The sequence below is a fragment of the Cyclospora cayetanensis genome, unplaced genomic scaffold, assembly GCF_002999335.1.
Source record: "Cyclospora cayetanensis isolate NF1_C8 unplaced genomic scaffold, CcayRef3 CcayRef3_contig_307, whole genome shotgun sequence".
Taxonomy (NCBI): Eukaryota; Apicomplexa; class Conoidasida; order Eucoccidiorida; family Eimeriidae; genus Cyclospora; species Cyclospora cayetanensis.
In genome coordinates this window covers 1-8457 of record NW_020312267.1, presented here as the reverse complement: position 1 = coordinate 8457, position 8457 = coordinate 1, and the positions used below count along the sequence as shown (strand labels likewise).

At 48.3% G+C, this 8457-nt stretch overlaps 1 non-coding gene across 1 annotated transcript; it reads left to right on the top strand.

The window, feature by feature from the left end:
• The first annotated feature begins 8332 nt into the window (after positions 1-8332).
• Positions 8333-8454, top strand: LOC113146445. The gene has a single exon (XR_003297348.1). It is a non-coding gene; the product is annotated as a 5S ribosomal RNA (ribosomal RNA).
• The last annotated feature ends 3 nt before the right edge of the window (positions 8455-8457 follow it).

The following is an 8457-nucleotide window of genomic DNA, read 5'->3' as shown; positions in this document are numbered from 1 at the left end:
TATCTCGCAGCATATCGACCAATATCCATAGCTGAAAGCTATTTTTCCTCAGCGCATGCGCTGCTAAAAAGCACCCACTAAGGTTAGAGACAGCAACATCCATGACTACACGCGTTGTGAACTAAACGGGGGCACGAATTCTCTTGTAGGCGACAAAGTGCGCACCAATTTCAAGTCGAAAATTGAGGCTAACGCTACCCACCCCTTTCTACTATAAACTCTCGTGTAGTGTGTCCTCTGCACTCAGAACTGTTGAAATTCAGCCGTTCTATCGCGTCCTGTGATCTTTTTCGCCTCCGGTCCACGCGCCTGCGCACCCAGGTTCGCGAATTATTTCGAGGATCTCAAAACATCTTTAGGGAGGTGATTTTGAGCGTTTCGTGACATCTCAAACTTTTAGCAATAGCAAGTGTACTTTGGCCTACGCATCTTCGTCTGACCGCCTCATGATGCATCTCGTAAAGCTAAAGCCTGTCGATTCAGCATAACCAGTTCTGCAGGCTCACGCATGCAGGCAACCTTGGTGTCTGTAGTTCCCTCCTTGCCTTGCCTCCGCTTTGCGCAAGCGTTAGCGCCAAGTCCATAGCAGTTTGTTGAATCCCTCTTACCTTAAGGGAAGCTGCTGACCCCGGACCCGTAGCTGCAAGCCAGCATCGCAAAAGGGCTCGTCAGTATACCCCTGGGATGCGAGGCAACAATGGGAAAGCAAAAATGTACTGTTGTATTTCACTTACATGTAGAACAAGGAGGAACATCGAGCCAGGCATTTGAATTCTTTTCTGCATACAGCCGCAAAAACTGCGGAAGAGAGCGGTTGGTAATCTCTGTTTGCTCATCTTCTTCAGGATAGTCTGCAGCGCACACATCATTATCAGTGGTTAGGCGGGGAAAAGAGCACTCCGAAACTCACCAGCGAACTTTGAAGGTCTCTCTCCGTGCCGCTAGTGCTGAGGAATATTAGCTTTAACACAGGACTTACGAATTCCTGTTCAGTTTTCTCAGCCATGATAGAGCTACAGCCAACGATGAAACAGCAAATTTATTGAGCGAATCGGCATATACGCTATCCTGACCCTTATCCTCGACACTTGAGTAGAACCCTTCATGATCAGTTCAGTCCAGATACTTTAGAAAGCACGAAAGTCTTTGGTAAAAATCGGATTTGCTAGGATTTGGCAGTTTTTGTTGCTGACACTGTGCATTACAGCGCGGGTTTCTCTGCTGCGGGTTGCATGTTACGACACCACAAGGATTCCCAGAGCTCTTCCACTGTGGTATGTATCCCACCTTGGGCCGAAAAAACAAGATTATGTACATGGTGCAAGACAGTGGTGCTGAACGTGATTAGAATCCACAAGTAACAGGATAAAGCTTTGAGCTGAGTTACAATAAGCCATTTTCAACTTGGTACTGCTTCATCCCTTTGGCGATCTGGCTTTTGGCAATGACAGCGGTTGAATGAGTGTCAACAGCATACTGCTTACGAAATGCAGTTTCGATGGCTACCATAAATATTATCAAGCGAGAGAGATTGCGCGGGACAAACGTGTAAGGGTGTGGCGGCCCGAATGGCGCGCCGACGACTAGCATGATGATGCCTTTGGTATACTTTGCTGTATATTCAATTTTCAGCAGGCGCTAAAGCCAGCGAACAACTCTAGGATTGTTAAAGTCCTGTTACATTATTATAAATTACGTCAAAGGGCGAAGGTCAAACTAGACACTAAGTTGATGCCCACGTACGCAGTGAAACCATTTCTGCACACCCTACGACGTGGCAGAATTCATGTCCCTTCCTGGACGCCGCTAATCTGTGTCTCGGAAGCGATGACATTAATAGCCAATAATTTGGTGTTCTCGAAACTCCGTGGACTGTCAGGAGAGGAGCACGCCCACCGCAACGTTACTAGCATTGCTTCTCAGGAGGCGATGGCGCTCCTACGTGGGTAGCGTCAGTCCTAGCGAGTTCGTAAGGCGACACCTGTACACCCTCGATGCGGCATCGGCCCCCTGTGTTCTGGTCATGGAGACCATTTTCTTTAGAAAAGCAGTCAAAGGAGGGGCTGGCTAAAAAATGGACGAATTGAATTCCAGTGATAAGGTGCAAGCTTATGGAACGTTATTCACGAAGAAGTTGTCTGTTAGGAGGGAGTTCCAGTGTTGAAGACGTTATAAAGGTCCTTACTTATTGATTAGTGAAATAAACTAGCTCTGTCAAAAATACGAGAAGGCCAAAGCAGGCCACTACAGTTATGCAGCGACGAGGACCTCGCGAAGCAGTCATTAAAGTGGCTGTCCAATAAGCATGGTCCCAGTCGGGGGTGCGGCTTGCCTTAGTGAAAAATTTAAGTACTTGCCAAACCTTGGCGTCCCCATATCGTTCTGATCAGTGTGGCGACATCAAAACATCCAACAACTGTTGCCAACTGGCAAGCCATGCCTCCAGCAGTCGAGGTACTGCGTTCACTTTAGCCTGGATGCCCGCTCTGCCACATTCACGGATGTTGTACCACCGCCAATGTCCTAAGTTTGCGGGGTTCTTTTCCAGACCGTTGCTGAAGGGAGAAAAGTTTTTTTATCCGAACAATTTAGAAGACCCAGGGGGACGTCTCCAAGAAAGCGTAGTAGCTCACTGCACACGGCCGGTAGATGAGCATGGAAGAGCTGCATTGAACCATACGGTGTAAGCACAAGCAAAGCTCAGCTTAAGGCCTCATTAAGCGAAGTAAGGCCACTGGCTTTCTTTTGATTCTGAGCTTTTAGGTGAATCCTGTTTAGAAACTGCCACCTTCCTTGCCTGTGCCCTTCAAGGTTCCAACACAAAAAGGACGGATGCCTGTGAGACGCAAGCTGCGGCCTCTAAGCACTCCAATGCATCTTAGATCTAGCTGTACATCCCATATAGCGCACGCTCACCGAAAGTTTTGTCTTTTATACTTCGCAGAGTACTGCTAGCCCATTAGGAAAAGGTATTCAGGTCAACAAGCCAATTACTCAATTCCTTGCGAAGTTATAGTTAGATGCAAGTAGGGTAGTTGAGTGTGCTCAACCTCTTGCAAAACTGTCTAAAGGTGTACTTCCACTGCAATAAATGTACAGTGGTTGGCAGACAAGCCGTATTTTACGGCAAATGCACGTTTCCTAAATAGTCAGGGCGTGCCCATCCGGTCACACAAAATCCAGGCAAGCCACACCAACCCCGTGAAACCCTTCAAAGTCAGGCACATGGTCCATGCACAGCAGAGTTACAAAGAGCCCATTCATCATAATAGTCGGAAAAGCACTTTGCTGCGATAACGATTCTACAGATACGCCTCGCAAAGTTTTGATCTAGCGTTGAAGCGAGCAAACAGTTAGTCTTCAACACAATATTGCGGGAAGTCACTGAATGCCGCCTGTAGAAGTACTCGCTATCCGCTCAGTTCAGAATTTGATATCCCTACGTATGCGTGGTAAAGTTGGTGTCTGCACTCGATGGCTTTGCTGGCGAACAACTCAGCAAGCAAATCCACAATAAAAGCTGAGTAGGTAATATTTGGCTTTGATGAACGTTATTGTTTATATAAATGTGTTGAGTGGAGACCAAAAAGCCAATTTGTGTTGGGGCGTTACAGGAATGCTCAGGTTTTCCAATCAACAAGTCAACAGCTTTACAGCCGTCTATTTCTTTTAAACACGCACGCCCCAGAGCCTACCCCACGGCAACAGTAAATTGGAGATAGTCAAGTTTTCAAGGCCTAGTTGTATTGATTGTTGTCCTACAGATGCATTTTATCAGGATTAAATAGGTGAACTGCCTCTAGGCTTGTGGCCTTCCACTTGTGCATGTGGACATGGGCATCAGTATTGAAACTGCAAAGTCAAACTCAGTAAGGATTAGACGCTCACGCTTTAAACTATATGCTTTTTTGATGCCATTGCTCCACTTGCTTCTCAAGTTACATTAAGTGTTGGAGTTTTTGGCGTTTTAAATACGGGAACTTCAGAGGCAGCCTTGACAAATCTCGAAGTCTCCGTTGCTGCGTTATGGAGCGGCACTCAGGCTGCACGAGTGTAAGCAAATCATACTGATGATTTACCAGTGAGCCAAGCTGGTCTTCTTGGCTTACAGTGGGGGAGCTTTCGGATGTCCCTTCACAAGCAGGCCTCTCTCTTTGAAAATTGTACACATCGATGCACAAGAAAAATGAATGTGCCCAGCAAACCCACTACTTAACAAATCATGCGTCCACGCTCCAGCTCTAAGCCTATTGTGTCCTTCGTTCAGCAGGACTCTTTAGATGTTTTAGTCTTTCATACGCAGGGACTGAGGGGGCCCGTAAGGAACTCCTGGTCGTCCCTTCCTCAATTCGATCAAAAACGCAACAAGTGGGATACGGACACCGTCCATGCGACACGCAGAATTTCAATGGCATTATAAATCCTGACAGCGTTCACTTTATCATGGAATTCTTCCTGTGGTTGGAGGTTCTGAGCCCTTGCCATTGCAGTACCCTGCTACTCTTGATGTGGAGCTTCGAGGCAGGCCACATAAAAATGCTTTTCTCACCACGAGCCAGGTTTGAATAAAGCTGTGGCGAGCAAGCAAGTTAGTGCATGTTTGTCAGCGCACTTGCGACTCTTGTTGAGGCTGATGCAGTAGTCAAACTTTTGTTGCTGGGGGCAAGCTAGCATTCGGATGGCCTAGCTGCTGATACCGAAGCCATTGCGCTAGCAAGAGCAGTAGGCATCCAGAGAGCTAAAGCTGTTGGTTCTTGCACACAATGAGACTTGAAGAACACCCTTTGGACGAAGTTAGCAACTTGACTCATATCTTTTCCCTTGATAACGGGCCCTTATGCTTACACTGCAGTAGCACCCAGCCGACAGGGTGCCCAAGGCGCAACGCTGGATAACAGGGCGATTCTTTCTCTTTACGTAGTGTTGCGTGGAGAACACTGGAGTATTTGTCTTTGCATGGTGGTAGCTGTGCCATAGATCGTTTTGGTGTTCTAGCGGTAATAGCATCGTATGTCTCCAGCTGGCGCAGCGTTTCGTTGAGCTTCGTTCGCTAGGACCTAGGGGAAGATATTTTTTCCCGTGGGGGCTATGTGACCGAAATGTGACCAAGAGAGAGGCTACCAGCAGCGATAATGAGTTGGGCAGCACTGCCCGTCGCTTGAAGTCCTTAATGACGACGTGGAACAGTTCCTAGTTGCCCGGCTTGTGCCCACACCTCAGGTTACAAGCTGGACCTCTTCTGGTCGGACTTCTTTATGCTCTGCAAAGCAACACTATGCTCATCTAAAGGTTCGGAGTATTATGGCATTAAACCTGCTTCATGAAGTTGGCTTTCCTTGTATGTACAATAAGTGGATCGGCTGTCCAGTATTAGCATATTGCTTAGACTCTACAGTTCATTTTCAATAGCTTGTCTTCGGTCACCTTTCCATGTCATTGCTTCTGGTGTTTATGGGGTCCACAGAAATATGCATGTTTCAAAGTTGTATGTCTGTAAAGGCCTACCCCGTGCTGGGTGACTGAGGGCCGAGCAGGTACAGAAGAGGCGTATTCTTTGCGCATATTTACACTGGCCGCATATATCCCTTTGCGCGTATATTACCTTGTAGTTTTTTTTATGCATATCCACGCTTGCCGTGTTGCCCGTGTTGCTAGGATGAAGAACGCCTGACTATCGCAGATGAGTTTGCATTAGTACCATGCTCAGAAAAGCGAATAGGGCCCTTGCTCGTATCCCGCGAAAATAGACAGTGAAGATATAAACTATCTACTATGATACTCTAAAGAATCGAGGTAAATTCTGAGACTTTTGTGATCAATGAAATGCAGTTAGGAATGCACTCATTGCTACAGGTTAGATTCTTGGATTGAAGAGGATCGTCCGTCCGCTCCTCTTGCTTTAGTGAAGCAACGTGTCCATACTGAGCAAAGGATTATCGTGCAGCAGATCATAGTGGCAAGAAAGAGCCGTTTGAGGAAAACTGCCGGTATGTAGAATTGCTTATCAAATTAGTTGTACTGCGTAGTGTTAGGGGCCTCGATTCTTAGATCCGCGTGAACACTGGAAAAGCGTATTATCGGGAATCTCAAATGGCTGCGTCCAGCGTTCTGGTATTTCTAATGAATAGACCGACATATTTTACTGTTCCCCGGCGCGTTACTTGTATTTGAAGATGGCGCGAGCGATGCATAGGACTGAACTAGATTTTACTGCCGTTAGCACATCGTATGAGTATGGTGACAATCCGATGCTTCGAAGCCTCTTCTATGAGCGTCTCGCCGCCACCTTCGGCTGAAACTTGAACTCATGGCATTTAAGGCGAAGCAGCCTCCGCACTGCAGCCTGAGCAGCAATGCTCGCATTTTGCGAATTGCTGACATTGCAGCCCATTATAGCAACATCAGCGACAGCAGCTTAAGCGATGTAAAGTGCTCAGCGGGCCGATAAGAGCAAGTGCGCCCAAGGACAGAGCAGCTGGGCGGGTGTCGAAGAGTAACAAGGGACCTTTACGCGGGAAAAACAAGCTTCTTGGAGACCTAGAAATAGGCCCATGGTTTACGATGGCCCAGCAGGCAATGCAATGCCAAAGCAGGTGTTGGGCCCACGAGCATGTGGTCAAATGATTGCAGCAACCCTTTGCAGTATCACGTACAGGCGAAATTTTTCAATTCTCCGGCCTAGGTACAATTACGTGCACTAGTCGGCCAACCGTAGTGGATCTGGCTCAGCATGACCTCCCATCACTGCTTACCCGGCCAAGCCTGCAGGGACCGGCGGACCAAGCCAGGAACCCGTTGGCTCCCCCAGTAAGCAAAGACAGCAGCGGGGAGGGAGACATCGTACAACCCTGGCCGAATCTTAGTGGACGCAGAAAAGGGCAAGCACCAGCCTTTCCGTAAGAACTCCGGCTAGTGTCCAAAGGGAGCGTGTACATACACGTGCATCGAATTGCTGTGGGAAGGCGAGACGCGCAATGGGGCCTGCTGCAAGAGTAATCCTACCTGTTTAGTTATAAGGTCTTACGTCAGAAGGGCTTGGGTACCTGACTTTGCATTAAACAAAGAGTCCCAGCCATCAGGACGCCTTCTGCTGTAGCTAATGCAGCATCCTCCGATTAAGCAACAAAGCCATCCGAATATTCACCTGCATCCAGGACAAATACCTACGGCACCAGCCGCAACAAGAGTAGCAACTGTGCTGACGGCAAGGCAGTTTATCACTTGCTCGCCTAGAGGGTGTATCTAAGCTAGTCCATAGCAACAGCACCAGCATCCCTGGCTAGTGACATCCAGTTGCAGAATGCTGCTAGATGTGCCGTGCCCCGAAGCCCCGCGTGGAGAATTTTCGCGTACTGTAGCGGTAAGAACCTGTAGTAATCACACACAATAGCAAAGGCTGTGTAATGATGCCAAACGAAATACTGCTTTACGAAGCACGAACATGCACCCTAGCTGTCAGCTCAACTTGCCTTCCGTTAAGCGTCCCTCTGAATTCGTTTCTGCTGATGCGGCAGCAGCATGGGGGCCCGCCAGAGATACCTACGACACCTGAGACCCCAAGCTCATTGCCAGCGCCTACTGCGGACACAACCCTCACTGAATCATTAAGCCTTTATGTACAAGTACTGTGTGGCGACCGATTACTCATTATGTGTCAGGAATAGAGAGAGATGCAGCTGTCCTTAACTGAATGAGCCAGCTCGAAGTCGGGAACTATGGGTCTCTTGAGTACTATTGGCAGGCTGCTACTGCAGGAGCCTTTCGTTTGCGTGGCGAATTCCAAAGTCTCTTGAATCGGTGGCTTGGCTGTGTACTTCCCATCGAGTTACTTAGTGCGTAAAATTACTGGAGGCAGCGGCTGGACTACAAGTGAGTCCGTAATGTGTTAAGCCTCTCTCTATTCGTATTTTAGTGACGGTCTGCAGATCGCGTGGCTGTGGGATGACCAAAGCAGAACTGCTGTTTCAGGCCGGTATGGTGCAAGGATTTCATAAAGTGTGTAGAAAGGGTGGACCCGCACGGGCGCTCTTGAGCACGGTCGCAGCGCACGGACTACACTGGAACGCCACTGGGGTTAGTTAAGTAGCATCATGCATTTTGAACCCCATAGAGCAGTCTTTCGAGTCTGCGTTTGACCACAGGAGTTTTCACGGTCCCTTCTCATTTGCACACAAGTTGATTAGCTCTAGAGGTAACAATGAAACATGTCTCGTCATCTGAAGAGTATTCAGCAGCAGACTGCGAGGTCCTTTGAGACCAGTTATCCGATGTGTTATGTGAATTGGCGGTGTGACGCAATAGGATCAGTGGTTATGAGGGCAGATTGTGTGTTGCCGTCGTTCATACTGCGTCGAATGCACCGGATCCCATCAGAACTCCGAAGTTAAGCGGCGCAAGGCCCGGTTAGTACTGCGGTGGGGGACTCCGCGGGAATCCCTTTGGGTGATGACGGCCTTT